General features: G+C 40.6%; 1 long non-coding RNA gene across 1 annotated transcript in view; it reads left to right on the plus strand.

Annotated features, from left to right (window-relative positions):
* The first annotated feature begins 1,202 nt into the window (after positions 1-1,202).
* Positions 1,203-15,692, plus strand: part of LOC107317379 (uncharacterized) — a 45,839-nt gene continuing 31,349 nt past the window's right edge. Inside the window, exon 1 of the long non-coding RNA XR_001556855.3 lies at positions 1,203-1,297. This is a non-coding gene — a long non-coding RNA (uncharacterized LOC107317379). The remainder of the gene's footprint in view (positions 1,298-15,692) is intronic.

The following is a 15,692-nucleotide window of genomic DNA, read 5'->3' on the forward strand; positions in this document are numbered from 1 at the left end:
TGCTGGATTTCTCCCCGTGCACAGATGACAAGCTCTGGGAATACATGCTAGAGCAGTTTTAAAAGCCATCACCTGCAGCTGTCCTCTCTGCCTCACGGCCAGAAATGGCCACTGCGGAGGAGAGACAGCAGATGCAAATGTGAGCTGGCTCCTCAGCTGCTGTAATGCCAGTCTAACACATTAACTGAAACCGATACGGGTGGTGGTTTCAGTGTAGCCTGAACTGTGGGCTGCAGTTGTGTGAGGAGTCAGAGAATGTCCTCCAGTCCTGCACCTCACATAGAAGCAGTCTCCTCAAATCATCATAGCTCTTCTGCTATCAGCTATAAAGAACCCACCACACAGATGTTAGATCCATGGTCACCAGCTTTGGTCCTGTAATCCAGCCTATGCCAACACTGATAATAACATAATCTTCACACACCCTAGCAACTCAGCAGGTGTAACAGTGTGCTGTGAAAGCTGCCTTCACAGGCTTTACCTTTGTTTCTATACATCTGGGAGAGGGCTGCCCATAGACACATGAATACAGAGCACTTGGTATGAGCGAGCTGATCAGAGCAACATCAGAACCAAGGAAAACATGGATTTCAAGCCCCACTGTATTTTATTTATGCCTCATCAAAAGAGTGGAGCTTAGTGAATACAGAAAAACATACCAGAGAAAAGAAGGATGATGCTGACTATTCCTTGACAAGGAGGTAGGACACATACCCACAAAGGAGGGTCCATGGTAGACTTCCAGTGCTCAGAAGTCTGGGCCTCTGTGCATGGCAGGCCCTCTAGGGCATGTTCATCCCTCCTTTGGCCAGTCTATTTGATCTAGATGATCTTTAAAGTCTCTTCCAAATCAAGCCATTCCATGATTCCATTACTCGAATTCTTAAAATAAAATGTTTATTCTGTAGGTTATCTCTGCCAGGACATACTAACCCATGTTGAAAATAGAAAGGTTGTGGATGCCCCATCCCTGGAGGCATTCAAGACCAGGTTGGATATGGCTCTGGGCAGCCTGGCCTGGTGGTTGGAGACCCTGCACATAGCAGAGTCAACCCCGGCCATTCTAGTATTCTATGATACTATAAATCTCCACTCCTGGCTTTAAAAGAGCAACATGAGCCCAGGCTGAGTCTCGCACCCAATAGGGGCCCGTTTTACTGCTGCCATGCCCCTCTGCCCAATCAGGAGCGAAGACAGTCGTTACTACGGCAACAGCGTCCCGGCAACGGCAGAAGGCAGAAGTAGAGTGGGGTGTTGTTATCTTCGGTAACTGCTTCCCGCCTCCGCTGGGCGGCAGGTAATGTCTGCAGGTTGCGGACCCAGAGCCCGCAAGGAGATGCATCCGAGCAGGGCTCGCTAGGAGAGGAGTGACAGAAAGGCCCCGTGTCGTCTGGCGGGAAGGGAAAGGGTAACTCGGAGCAAACGCGGAGGTGGCTAATGGCATTGCCTTACGGCTACCAAACTTCTGAGTGCTGCTCAGCGGCTTTCTGCTCTGGAGGCCAGAGTAGGGGGCTCTGTGGGATAGGCTCTTCCTGCAAGCTCAGCAGCTGGCTGGGTGCTGCTGAGTCTCGTGCGCTGACAGGGCTGATGCTGCGGGCTTTGCTTTGGGGCTCTAGTTGGGGCTAAGGAAAGGTAGCCTGGTTGCTGAAAGCCTCCGCTGTTGTGGGAATCAAAAAGTTACCTTAGAAGGTGATCATCTCTTCTGCTGTTCTATTGGATAAGAAGTAAAAGTACAGTCAGTGGAAGCAGGGGTGTGTGGCCTGGAAAGAGTACAGGGATGCCCTCTGGATATGTAGAGAGGTAATCAGAAGGCCAAGGTGCAGATGGAACTGAACCTGGCAATGGATTTGAAAAATAACAAAAAGAGATTCTATCGGTACATTGGCCAGGTTAGAAAGGCCAAGATGAGTGTACCCTAACCCTAACCTTCTGATAAATGTAAAGGGAGAAGTGGTATCAACAAACATAGAGAAGGCTGAGGTACTCAGTGAGTTATTTACTTCAGTCTTCTCTGGGCAGTTGGGCTTCCCACATCTGTCACATCCTTGAACCTCTAAGCAGAGGCTGAGGGAGCAAAATTCCTTCTGCTGAAAGCAAAGAGTGAGTCTGAGACAATCTGATGAGACTGAAAAAGTGCAAGTCTACGGGGCTTGACAACATGTATCCCAGGGTCCTAAAGGAACTTGATGATGTAGTTGCCAAGCCACTCTCCATCATATTTGAAAAGTCGTGTCTGACTGGTTACTGGAAAAAGGGAACCATCACTCCCATTTTTAAGAAGGGTAGGAAGGAAGACCTGGGAACCACAGGTCAGTGAGCCTTACTTCTGTGCGTGGAAAGATCATGGAGCAGATCCTCTGGGAAGCAATGTTAAGACTTGCATAATACAAGGAGACCATCCAAGACAGTCAGTATGACTTCACCAAGGGCAGATCATACCTAACTGGTCTGGAGACCTTCAGTGGTTAGAATAGCGTCATTGGTGGACAAAGCAAGTGCAACTAATATTGCCTACCTGGAATTCTGCAAGATCTGATGTGGTCCCACACCACATCCTCATCTCTAAGTTGGAGAGATATGGATTTGAAGGGTGGACTACTCAGTGGATAAAGAACTGGTTAGATGGTTGCAGCCAGAGGACTGTAGTCAATGGTTCTATGTCCAGGTAGAGGCTAGTTACAGGTCATCTCTTGGGTCTGTCTTGATACCAGTCCTCTTCAACATCTTTTATCAATGACTGAGATTGTGGGACTGAGTCAAGCCTCAGCAAGTTTGCAGATGACACTAAGCTGAGTGGTGGAGTTGATACAACAGAAGGAATGGATGCCATCCAAAGAGATCCGGACAAACTTGAGAAGTGGAGTCACATAGATGGAATGAGGTTCAGCAAGTGCAATGTGCTGCACCTACATCAGGGCAATTTCAGGTATGCGTATCTGGGAACATACTGAGAGCAGCCCTGCAGAGAAGTACATAGGGATTCTTGTGGGTGAAAACTTGATATGAGCCAGCAGAAGGTGGCTGCAGCCTGGAAAGTCAGCTGCATCCTAGGCTGCATCAAAAGAGTGGTGGCCAGCAGAATGAGGGATATGATTGTCCCTCTCTGCTGTGCTCTCATGAGGCACCATCTGCAGCAGATGGTCTGAGGTCTGAGGGGGCCTGAGGCCACTGGTGCAAGAAAAACAGAGCTGTTGGAGCAGGTCCAGAGGAGGGCCACGGAGAAGCTCTTAGGACTGGAGAACCTCTCCTATGAAGAAAGGCTGAGGGAGTTGGGCTTGTTCAGCTTGGAAAACGGAAGGTTCTGGGGAGATCTCATTGCATCATTTCAGCACTAAAGGAATTTTTAAACAAAACAGAGACTGACCTGGTCTGATAGTGATAGGACAAGGGGGAATGGTTTTTAATGAAAAGAGGAGAGATCTAGGTTAGATGTTGTGAGGAAATTTTTTATTTGGATAATGTTTAGTGACTGGCACTGGCTGCCTAGAGAAGCTGGGAAGCTCCATCCCTGGAGGTTTCAAGGACAGATTGGATGGGGCCCTGGGCAGCTTGAACTAGTTGGTGGCAACAATGCCCATGGCAGGTGAATTGAATCTAGGTTTCTACGGTCCCTTCCAACCCAGACATTCTATGATTTGTTTTAGGATTGTCTCAGCTCTTGTTACTGTGCACCCCTCTAAAGAGGCCAGCTCCATCCTCTTTGTATCCTCCTTTCAAGTATCTGTACATACTGATGAGCCTTCTTTTTTCTAGGCTAAACAAGCTTGACTTTCTAAGATTTTACTCACAGGAGCTGGAACTGACCTGCCAGGATCATTGAGTCCAGAACCACTCCAAATTCAGACGCTGTAGGAGAGCATTGTCCAAATGTTGCTTGAACTCAGACACTTGTAGCCATGCCCTCTGCCCTGGGGAGCCTGCTCTGGTACCTGACCACCCTTTAGTGAAGGAGTACCTGACCCTCCCCTGACACAGCTCCATGCCATTCCCTCAGGCCCCATTGCTGTCACCAGAGAGCAGAGATCATTGCCTGCCCCCCTTTTTTTTTTTTCCCTTCTGGAGAAGCTGTAGGGTACTGTGCATGAGCTGTTCTGCTACCAGCATAAATTGCTTAGCAGCAATGTACCTGATACTCCCCTGAGTATGAATGACCGTTTTGTCTGCTAACGCACATAGTCCCTAGATCTCCTTTCACAGAGTTGCTCTCCAGCCTAATCACCTAGTCACTTGGTGGCATTACGATGTATTCTTTCCACTGCCCCCCTGACTCTCTTGTATGATGGGGATCAGAACTGGGCACAATAGTGTGTAAACTTTGCCTCATCATATCTGAATATACCAAAGGGCAACAGCTCACATAACAGTGCTTGCAATAGTAACCCCTGCTGAAGTTGTATGGTTGCACGGAGCAGATGCAGATCATTTAACATCGCTTAGCATTGCCCCGTAGGTCACCAGTGAGCCACAGTTATGAAACAGTTGTATATACCATGCTATACTATCCCTGTCTGATTGTTATTTTCCCAGCTGGCTCTTCTGTTTATACTTACAATATAGTTTGCTTCAGATTTCCTGGTATGAAAAATTAATAATAGCTCTTCATAAAACAGAGTAATTAGTGTAATTAACTGATGTCTGGTACATGTGTTTTTCTCCTGCAAAAGCCTTGAAGTCTAAACATCTAAGCAACTTAACTGTTTAATAAAACAGCAGAGTTTCTGTTTTTATTTTCTGTTTTTATTTTCTGTTTTTGGTTTTTGCTTTTGTTTTTTGATTTTATTTTTAATTGTAAAATGTTTGGGGGGGTTGTTTGTTTGTTTTTTGTTTTTTTTTAATGATTTTGACTGCATTAGTGTGAATAGCCTTAAAGATAGCAACTAAAAGCATTTTTACTGATATTTCTGTGTTGTTTGGTAAAGATGTTAATTTCCTGCTCTAGTTTCCTGCTCTAAACTGTAAAAAAAAGTGCTGATGTAGGACATAGCGCTTGCTGACTAGAGCAACCAGATGAAGGGAGATCAAAATATCTGTGGTTGTACTGAATACTGCTACAGTCAAAGATTTTATCAGCAAATTGTCTCATGACAAGGTATAATTCTTTTTTTCTCTTACTGCTGTTGCCAGCCACATCATTTCCTTTCATGTCCTATATTCTTGTATATTCTGATAACTCTAGTATAAACCCATGGGAGACCATAGGTGTGACAAATGTGGAAGACTTCAGTGCCTTGCACTCATCCTCTCAAGGAGTCACATTTGTTCCAGGACTTCACTTTAAGCTAAACAAAGCATCATTGCATGGCAAAGGCAGCACTGAATTAAATCAGCTGCAGGTTTGTACTGAAATCTAAGCTTTTGTAGCACTGGGTGATTGAAGGATTTTGATTTAGAAGGCGTATCATAACTTTCAGATAGTCTTGTCCTCTCAGTCCTTCATGCATGATTTGCTGGGAGTCAGTGCTGTCTTTCAGTGTAGCAAACTGTGATGGTCAAGGAGCTATTCTGTCACAGGGCACATTTCCTTCAGCCCTTTGAGAGATGTCCTCTCACACAGATAAACTATGGTTACTGGATCTTCTAGACCATGGGTGTCCAACATTTTGGCTTGCCTGGAATGCATTAAATGAAGAGGAATTGACTGCATAAATTGCTCTAAAAGTAATTTCTTCTCTTTATTTCTGTGGAAACTTCAACAAATACAAAGAGCACAGCAACGCTTCTTGATGGAGCAAATTCTCAGCTACAAAACACTATTTTTTAGCATACTCACCACCATTTTCACTAGCAATGAACAAGAGCCTGCTTACTGTGCTTGTCAAAACCTGCATCACTGAAGGTGACCTGCTGTGGCCACTTCTGAAACACACCACCCACCACCTCACAATGCTCACATCTACTGTTTGATCTCCATAAATGTTCAGCCAGTGCCAATGAATGTCAACAACTGCCGTTTTTTCTTCATGGAGGAATTCAATGGCATGTCTTTGCTTTATGAACACTTCCATGTCAGACACTGTTTTGTCAGACTGCCCCTCTGCTACCATCTGTCAAACAGCAACAAAATGTAATGGAACACTGGTGGGAAGGTTCAACCTCTGCTGCCATACTACCAACATTCACCTCTGATATTGCAGGCCAAAATAATAAAATAGGAGGCATTGCTTTTGGAGCATCTCTTTTGAAATATGTATTGTAGTTAATGTATATAAATAAGAAAGCTAATTTTTAAAATATTTCTTTTAAAACAGTAAAAAAACCAAGAACAACAAAAACATAAAACTGGTCTGATATCTGACCTTGATTTTTGTGAAGCAAATGCATCAGTTCAGTGGCAGTGGTGAGCTTACAAGGTGCTCATCAGAGATACTTCTTAATTAAATTCTGCTCTTCCTGTGCTTCATCCATGACAACAGTTGTTCACAAATGCCAAATACTGACAAGTCATGACACAAATAAGGTGGGATTGTGAAGCAAGGGATATTATCTGGTAAGAGAGGTCTTACAAAAGTCTGGTAAAGAGGCATGTTCAGAATTTTGAGTTGAATATCACAGTGTCTCTATATTCTCTATACATTCAGTTTGAAAAACATATTTATGACGAATGAAAATGGAGTTTCAAATATAGAAAAAAATTGATTATTTTTTTCTTCAGTCTTGAAACCTTTTCTCATATTCCTTTATCAGAATGGAAAGCATGGCAGTGTATTTTTCTCTGCTCACATAACAGTGTTTAACCCAAGCCAAGATAGTGTTAATAGCCCACCAATGTGTGGTTGTTGCTGACCGATGGTTATGTGCCTGGGGCTGGGCTGTATGGCAAGGCAGAGCCAACACCATGATGGTGTGGGGTGGGGGAAAGTCTCAGGATGGTCTGGTCCAGGCTGTAGGTTGGACATTCCTTCTGTAGACTAACAACATCAATCTAGATCTACTGGTGGAAAGAGGGAGTAAGAAGGAACCATGGCCCTTCTCACTTAATTCTTGTTACAATTGCTTCTGTATCTATAGGTAAACTGCATCTTTATTTTATTCCCTTCTCTGAAGTCCATTTGATCTTTGGACTATTATCTCATTTATATTCTTAAATCACTACAAGGTCACTGTTGCCAGTTACAACATATTACGAGATAAGACAGACATCTTGTCCCTTGGGTACTCACTTGAAATGACCGCTCCTTTTACAATCCATTTTCTGAAACTGTAAGATTAGTCGTTTGTTCCAAGCAAGTATGAATTTTCTGTCAATCCCAATGTGGACATTCCTTTTGCAAGTAATTTGTAATTATCATCATGCAAGGCTTCCTCTTTCATGGCACATCTCACATCCTCCTCTCCTGCAATGGAGCTTCAGATATAGGGAGAAGGAGTAGGAGTGAGCAGTGATGACGTTGTTGATTTCACTGAAGCTGTATCCAACCATGCTTTTTTAATTCATTCCTTTGTCAGAAAGGGTAGGAGTAGAAATTAATCATACACGACATCCATGATCATATATTTTCTGGGCAAGACAGAGATGATCATAAGAATGCTACTAGAAGACTCCCTACTAGAAGACTGCAGCAAGGCTGCCAATAACAAGAACCTGTTTTTTTGCCATCTTCCTTGTTACAAACAAATTTTCTTCCAAAGGTGATTGTCCTTTCTTTAAGAGCAGATCCTAGATTAAATTTGGAACAAACATAAATACAGATGAGATAGTCTCTGTTTTCAGATTTCTGCAGGTAACTGCTTATGCTGCGACTGAATTTGACTCACTTTGAATCCAAAAGAAAATCAGGCAAAAACTTCTGATCCTCTTCTAGTACTTTTTCAGTTTCATTGAGAGCTGAAGGTGACTAAAGTAACACAAGGCATCTCTACACACTGTGCTGCACTGTCAGGACATTTGCTCTTTTTCCATCGCTGGGCAAATTTTTTGAGGGAAAGAGGCTGACATGGACTAAAATACATGCTACCTGTGAGCTCAACATACAAATAATGAATGCTGAGCCCTCTAGTATGTGATGCTTCTACAGAAAACTCAGTAACTGAATAAAATACAGAGCAAAGAGATCTGTTGTCCGAAGCAGGGGGGATACTGTCATATAACGCACTTATGCACTGTACTTTATTGTTTTCAGTTTCTAAAACTTCAGTGTTTTGGCTGTAGTTCCAGAAAGACAGGCCTTGGAATATTTTATTAGAATATGCTGATTTTATTTTGCAGAAGATCTTTTATCTATTTATCTATTTTTATTTTTTATTTTAAAATTACATTTAAAATAGAGAAAATAATAACTAGCCCTTTCAGGAATTACAGATCTGTTATTTTGTCATTACAGTTGTGTTTATTTATTTATTGCTTTCAAATCCGTGGACAAGTGGACAAGCAGAAGCTGATTTATTTGTATGTGTCTGCAAATTAACTAGCTTCTGTTGAATTCTCAGAAAAAAAAAATATGACTTTGGCTATGAGTATCTCATGACTATCTAATGTATTTTACAGCTACATCTGTGAGCTCTGTCCTAGATCCTGTGTTCTTCTCACAGGACATTGGACAGATCTTCAAAAGACAACTGAAAAAAATGAACTAATAAAAGAATTTCAGGTGCTTGATGTTGTGCAGACCCTGACAGCCACAAAAGATTAATTCAGGAGAGTAACCGAAACCTTTCTTATCTATCTAACAAAATCTGAATTTGATTCTATGCTGGTAGAAGTATGATAAGTCATTGCTGTTTATAACCACTTAGAGGCTATTCCTACCTGTCAGTAACAAAATTTCCATGTTCCAATGGGAGCAGATTCAAGACAAATAAATATGGCTAAAACCTTGTATGAGTAGTTCAAGTGAAAGTAATAGAGAACCTGCAAAAGCATTTTGAATAAATAGCTAATCCATGGAAACTGTCTAGAGGTGATGAATATGTTGAAAAACAATGTTTTGTAGCTGAGAATGTGCTCTATCGAATAGAGTTATTGTGCTTTTTGCGTCTGTTGTATTTTTAATGGAAATAAATAGCAGGCATTACTTTCAGAGCAACTTCCGTATAAAAATATTTTGTTTGTGGCATGTTTCTATTCAAAAGATTTGCAATTTACTACCAGACTTTGTGACACCACTGAAAGCTTACATTCATATACATGCAGTGTTACAAATGCACATGGATTAGGTTGTGAACTCTGAGATGGAGACCAGATGCTTTTTGTCTGGATGGGGAGTTTGTCAGCACACTTCACAATTTGTTAACTTATGAACCATAGTAGGACTGAACTTGAAGGAATGTTGGGCATTAATATGGTATTGCAACTGAGACACTGGTCATAAACAGGGTGGATTCTATTGAACAATTGGTACTGGTATTATTGTACTCTTTAATTTTTGTCCTGTAAATGTAGGCAATAGTTTTATATCTTTTTATATATCCTTTTTTTCTCCTTCCCCGAATATACTTGAACTAAATATAATAATATTTGCTTTCAAACTAATTAGTCCTTAATGGGTTAAGCCCATTTCAGCTAAGATTATTATTAAATTCCTTGCTAATGATAAATTGCCCTTGGGGACACACCCACCCACCTGAAACACTTTAAACACTCTTTTTGCACAAAAGAAGGAGCTGATCCTCCCCCTCTACTCTGTCCTGGTAAGGCCTCATCTGGAATACTGTGTCCAGTTCTGGGTTCCCCAGTACAAAAAAGACAGGGATCTCTTGGAAAGAGTCCAGCAGAGGGCCACAAAGATGGTGAAGAGCCTGGAGCATCACCTCTATGAAGAAAGGCTGAGTGAACTGGGTCTGTTTAGCCTTGAGAAAAGAAGACTGAGAGGGGACCTGATCCAGATCTATAAATATCTGAGGTGTGGGGGGCAAAGTGGTGAGGCCAGACTCTTTTCAGCAGTGTGTGGAGACAGGACAAGGGGAAACGGCCAGAAACTGGAGCATAGGAAGTTCTGCATGAATATGCGCAAGAACTTCTTTACGGTGAGGGTAACGGAGCACTGGAACAGGCTGCCCAGGGGGGTTGTGGAGTCTCCTTCTCTGGAGATATTCAAGACCCGCCTGGACACCTACCTGTGTGAGCTGGTATAGGGAACCTGCTTGGGCTGGGGAGTTGGACTCGATGATCTCTGGAGGTCCCTTCCAACCCCTACAATTCTGTGACTCTGTGATGGGAATGAATCTGCTCTCATATGTACATGTGAAAGATCACAGAGCTACAGATTTGAGAAATATTTGTCTTACTTGATGGGAAGATTTGTAGGTTGTATTTTCTTGCTGGAGGATTTATGAAGCATTAAATTTATATTCTGCTTAATTATAGACAAGTTGCTGAGAAGTAGTAATGCATAATATACAGAACAAAAGAGAAAGTAAGATGAATTTAGTTTTACTAAAAAAAAAAAAAAAAAATTAGTAATACAAATGAAGTATTTAAATAATCTATTATCACTGGAGAATCATAGAATCATTAAGGTTGGAAAAGACCTCTAAGATCATCCAGTGCAACCACTGATCCAACACCACCATAGTCACTAACCATGTCCCTCAGTGCCACATCTACCCTCTTCTCAAACACTTCCAGGGACGGGGACTCCGCTGTTTCCCTGGGCGATACTTGAACATTGTAGGACATATTTATGCACATGTATGTTATGTGTTTGTGTACATGAAGGACATATTTATGTACTTATGCATGTATTTATTTATGTATATTGAAATACAGATCTCAAATATTGGCAAAGTTACTGGCGCCCTATCTTGATTTCCTATCACAGTTCACTAAAGTTGTTGGAGGTAGCAGCACACTAAAAACCTAAACTTTCTGTATTATGCAGCCAAATTGCTCCTGAATAGTCAAGAATCTAACTCTCAAAGCAGAGTCGAGCTGCTGATGCAAGCTTCTAGTAAGACAGTCATACAATAAATTCTTTTCCTGTATGTTTAATTGATGTAATTGCTGTAGGAATGTTGACTAATTGCCAAAGGGAAGGGACAAGTCTCTTCAGCTACAGATCTGATATTGGAAAAATACGAATCTTTAAGACGAATCTGTCTCTTTTCTGAATTGACACTGTAAATTACTCTATATGAAAGAAATTATATCCAATGCAGTTTCATAAAGATTCGAAAGCATGCTGCTAAAGCTGACGTCTTTAAGTGAAAGACAGAAGCCCAGATAAGGGAGTCAGAATGTTGAGATGCTTCCCAATCCAGTTCCTTAGGATCAAATAGCTCTCATTTTTCTTTGTTTTCAGTGCAAGTAATTTTTCAACAGTAAAATTAAGATGCCAACTCTGTGTGAACTAGGATTAAGTTTGAGTTCTTCCCTTTTAATGGAATATGATACTTGAGAAGTAAAACAGAAAATAGACCTGCATTTTACATAAAAATAATAATTATAAAAAACAAAGTTGTGCTCTCACAGCAGTGTTCTTTAGTGAAGCAGTAAATATTTTTTCACCACTGCATTTTCTACCCCTCCTTGTTCCCCCCGGTGTAATATAAAGGTTGTAAATTTGAAAAAGAATCTGCAGGAAAGTTCTTTTTCCTTCAGTTTGTACTGTGGGTTTGTATGATCTGGGCCTCAAAAATATTCTGTATATTCCAGTCCAACTTTGTTCCCAGCAAGTGCAAAGCTAAGAAAACTCTCAGACAAAGAGAGAAGGAAGGAGTGTAATACTGGGGATACAAAAATGGGATTAGGACTTTGAAAGGAGGAAGAAGAGGAGCAGCAAAAAGAAAAGCAGAAAAAGGGAGGGGCTCTCTCACAGAGAGACGGGAGAGCTTAAAAATTCTAATTAATTAGTGAAAACTAATTAAATAACAAATGAAGGATCTTTCCTGGAATAAAAGGTTAATCTTTTGCTTATTACATGGAATATAATAAAATGGTACGGCTTTTTATACATTCAGGATTAGATTTTCCTCTAACATCCAAGGCGAATGTTACTCTTGATTTCCTTTTAAACTCTCTAAAATGTGGAAAATAGGGGCCATCCTTTGAAGACCTTGTCTTTTGGCCGGTTCGTTGACTAGGGATCTTTTCTCAAACAGTACAGCGTGGGGAAGCAAAGGTAATGGTGGAATTGAGATCTGTTAGAAATAGGTGTTTGTACAACCACCACTGGAGGGCAGTACAGGTGCTGTTTTCCGAAAGTTTTTCTAAAAGGGATTATGAGGACGACTTTATCCCCTTGTTTAAGAATCTGTCAATTCCACTGAAATCAGAGGCTGAAATTATGGCAGAAGTTTGCTTTGAGAACTTCATCCCACAGATATTAATATGAATAAAATTGTTCAAAGCTTTTCAGAAGCAGTTGCTTAAGGCTGAGACATGAGACAAGCATGGAAAGAGTAGGATTTGGCACCTGTCAAGACTACTAGAAAAATATACTTGGATGGTATTTGACTCCGAAAATGACCTGGCCTGTTACTTGGTGCAAGCCAATGGATTATGGAAAGAAAGGTAAAGGGAAGGCAACACATCTTTTACTTTAAAAAGATTTTAAATTTAAAATGTTTCTGGTGATGGTAAGATCTCAGAGTTGTGCAGGGGAGGGTGCTTAATGTTCTCTAAGGAACACTTGAAGAGAGAAAGAGGGGAGAACTGTCACTACGGTTTTCTTGACCGTGTGATTCCTGTATCATCCCAAGGGTGAGATCTAGCTACTTGTGCCCCATACAGCAGCAAAAAATAAAAATAAGCATTCTTGAACAAAAAATATTCCACTCTAACAGTCATCATGCTTGTGGATGAGAGACAGTTGCCACATCTGTGCTGCTCAGGGATCCAGATTTTGTGATTTTGTCTGTAAGAAGCACGGAACTGGGAAGAGCAGCCACAGCGAAGGCAGGATCAAGCTGCTTTCTTGCATTTTTATTTGTTTGCATGCTAAGACAAAATTCTTACAGTGATGTCCCTGCAGTGGTCTTCAATAGTGCTGTGGTGAACTTTTGGTTTATGTTCATTAAACTTTCTTGGTTTATTATTTTTGGTTTATTAAACCAAAGTTACCAAAGAATGATATTAAGTCAGCTGGAATTCCTGCTCACCAAGAAAGTATGTTGACCAGTGTAATAACAGAAACCTCATGCTGGTATAGTAGTTTATTTCAGATAATAAGTAGGTAGTGCTCTTGATGTATTGCTGTCAGTCTAGTAATGTACGTTAGAGGATATTGGCTTGTTGCATTATGAAGATCTTGTCATTTATGTATGCTTAAGGTTTGGTTGTTCTGTTTTTTTTCTTATGCTATAATACTAAGTGTTTTAAAATGTTCTTGTCTCTAATCTATGCTGTGAATCCCTTTTTAGCACCAAAAACTGAAGCACTCTTCAAGTCTTGCAATAAACCTCTGGCAGAGGGCTAGCATATTCCCACTGTGATTTTATTTCTTAGTTACTAGATGCTTATGCCTTGAATTACAATGCTTGACTTAGCTATGAAACTAGATTCTTCATACCAGTACAACTTCTGTAATTGTTTAGCCATTTGCAAGAAGTAAAACATTTAGTTGCATCACGAGAATTGCATTTTAACCATTTTGTATTCTTAAAAATATTCAGCAGCCTAAGAGCTCAAGCTTCTTACATCTCAGACACATTGCTGAACAGCATGAAAACACTTTTGAATTGGAGAAGATGTGGTGATTTGGCTACGAGAAACATAAATTTACTAATTTATGTAAGAAACTGAGCCATGCAAACCTGTCCATTAGCATCACAATCTACTGCATTTGGACATTTAAAGATTAACCTGATGTCACATGGCATGGTAATAGTTGCTATTTGCAAGCACGCTTCTGTCCCTTCTAGAGGACTGTGTGACAGTCTTACTGCCACTACTAGACACTTTGTAGAAGAAGAAATACATTAAACATAACCTGATGTAAAATTCAAGGAAATTTCAACCTCCTGCTGAGCTTGGCATCGACTTGGCCTGTAATTTGGGAGGGGGAAATAAAATCTTTCTGATTTCACAGCTGTTATTGCACCTCAGGGCTGCAGTAGTATTTGCAACCCATTTGCTTCCCTTCCACTGGGTAGGACATCTGAATATATCCTCACTCTAGCCTGAATAAAATATTAACATATCGCAAGGCTGTTAGGACAGATTGTATCCAAGACAGTCTTTTCTCACTGTAGAAAGACCTATCAATCATGACTGGGTATAGTTGTTATTAATGTCATAGCTTTTATTCATTTGGCTATATGCAGCTAACTGAAGATTAACATTTACGTTTCCATGTTAAGTATTTCATACCACAAAAAAAACCAAACAGCTGAAATGTATTATTATTACAGAATTTATGTATTGAAAATATCTTCCAAAGTCCTAATTAGATGTCTACTACATTAAATTTACAGGGATAATATATATATATTAACAGCTTTGTGAAATACAGCAGTTATATATATTTCAGTACATTAGCAGAAAACATCATTAACTTAGGGCAAGTTTACTGCTACCTGTATTTTCTAGGAACAATTCAGTTAACTAAGTACTGCAAAATGTGTAAAGGAACTACATACACATAATTATTCAGGTACTAGGAGTTCACACAATCTTTTAGATATTCATCTTTAACATACTGCACATGTACTTCCTAAGCTAAACCTTATTCTGCTTCTTTTGATCCCCGTCATAAGTCAAGGATATATTTATACTGGTGATTGTGGTTGGTTCTGAATTTATATCTGCATTCATGTTTTTTTGTTTGTTTGTTTGTTTAATTTTTAAGTAGCTAATGTCCACAATAAAATAAGGATTAGTAATTATCACCTTGTATAGGCAGGAAGCTACATTAGGACCAGTTATCATACATACCTCCATTTAGACATCATAACTTATGATGATCAAGAGATCAAGAAAGCAGCAGGTGATACTGAGCATCTTCTAGCTAGTGAAAAGACATAGGGGAGCCAAGACCTGACAGACAACCTTGGGTTTCTCATCACTGTCCTAAACTTAGAAATCCAAGCCATGATGACAGTTCATTTAATCAAATGATCCAGGCCTGTCCTTGCACATTTTTATGGCACCAAAGCTATTCATCGTATCTGCAGGAAGCAAGCTTAGCTGCCACTGTAGTTATTCTTAACCTGCTCAGTAAAGCAATGATAAGCCAGGAAGACTTTGAATATTTCAAGCGCCAGGGCAAAGTGCTAAGTTTAGTTTTGACTGTAGGAATTCTCTCATTGTCTCTAGTCAGACGCAACTGCTGAAGATCAGTCTTGGGAAGGGCTGATTTAAATAGAGAAAGGAGTGGAAAAAAATGATCAGGAAAGAGAAGTAACAGCAAACTGTAGAAAAATGACCATGATGTTTAGGATTGCCAGTGCTGCCTACTAAGCTAACGGCTAAGCCCAGGGAGGAGGGCCAAAGGCTAAGCAGATGTGAGCCTGATGCAGTAAATGATGGTGCAGGAATGAGCTCTTTTTTTAGTGACTCATCAAGTGTTCAAGAAGGTAAGGCAGCAGTGTAATTGGGATAGTTATGGGCTTCTTTATGTGCTGTGGGTAACAAGAAGCAGAATATACGTATACTACCAGGAGTCCAGAGCCTTATTTTCCATGCTTCTGGTCAGCTGGTGGCCTGTCTGAAACCTTTTCAATAAATGGCAGCTTATCTTCTAAGCAGCCAAATCTACCTTATTTCCCTTTACAGAGTTCTGATTTGACTGCTGGGAAACCAAATATAGGGGCCAAGT

The sequence above is a fragment of the Coturnix japonica genome, chromosome 1, assembly GCF_054131305.1.
Source record: "Coturnix japonica strain WE chromosome 1, WE-NBRP24, whole genome shotgun sequence".
Classification (NCBI taxonomy): Eukaryota; Metazoa; Chordata; class Aves; order Galliformes; family Phasianidae; genus Coturnix; species Coturnix japonica.